The 867-nt window shown below is 37.8% G+C and overlaps 1 long non-coding RNA gene across 1 annotated transcript; it reads right to left on the reverse strand.

Annotated features, from left to right (window-relative positions):
* Positions 1–284: 284 nt before the first annotated feature.
* LOC120658787 lies at positions 285–867 on the reverse strand. Its single transcript, XR_005668843.1, has 3 exons — positions 827–867; positions 493–743; positions 285–400 (listed from the first exon to the last, which is right to left on the reverse strand). It is a non-coding gene; the product is annotated as an uncharacterized LOC120658787 (long non-coding RNA).

Here is an 867-nt window from a genome sequence, read left to right on the forward strand (position 1 = left end):
CTTCTCATAGCTGCGCTGAGCATAAGGCTTAGAGCTTGAAAAATGTCTGGTCCTTTGTTGGGCTCGAATCCTAGAATTTTGTATGCTCTTTGCCTATAGAATGTCAAGATTTCAACAATAATCTTAATGACTCAGACATAGCCATTTGTATGAAATTGGTATTGTTCAGTAATAGTAATAATGTGGAACAAACCTGGAATTTTGCAGTCCTAAAATACTTCAATAGATAGTGCCATTCAACAATATCTAATTCTTTAGGCTTATGTAGCATTCTTTGGTGGTCGCTGTTGTATGCCTTGGCCGTAGCACTAAAAGTTGAACGCCATCCTTTGTAACGCTCCTTAGTAATGTCCCATATGATTCTCCTTGAATGATCATTATCCTCAATGTCCCACCTAGCCTGTTATATAATTACAAGAACATACAAATACTATGTGAGTTGTTACGTTAGTTTAAAATTGAAATGTATACAGAAGCAAAGATTTTGATTACCAATATATCAGATGCTATTGACTCTTTTACATCTTTATGGACATGTTTCCACATTTTCACTCCAATGAGTGGTGCCCTTTTCCTTGTAAACATTACTATTTCATCAACGAATGAGTGGTAGTTATCACCTACCGGTCCTCCAAGTCTGGAGAAGTCAACTTTCATCTTCTGATTGCCCGCCTTGATTCTCTTGGAGATTGCCTTCAAGCCTTTTAGGGGACCACATCCCCTTTTCTGCCCATTTTCTGAGCCTATTCCATGGGACAAAATGTAATAATAGACACTAAACGACATAATATGCATACACAATTAATTCCTAATAAACACAAGTTACCATTTCCTTGCCCCTGTGTCCAACACCGAGCATGAGATGGT

The sequence above is a fragment of the Panicum virgatum genome, chromosome 2N, assembly GCF_016808335.1.
Source record: "Panicum virgatum strain AP13 chromosome 2N, P.virgatum_v5, whole genome shotgun sequence".
Taxonomy (NCBI): domain Eukaryota; kingdom Viridiplantae; phylum Streptophyta; class Magnoliopsida; order Poales; family Poaceae; genus Panicum; species Panicum virgatum.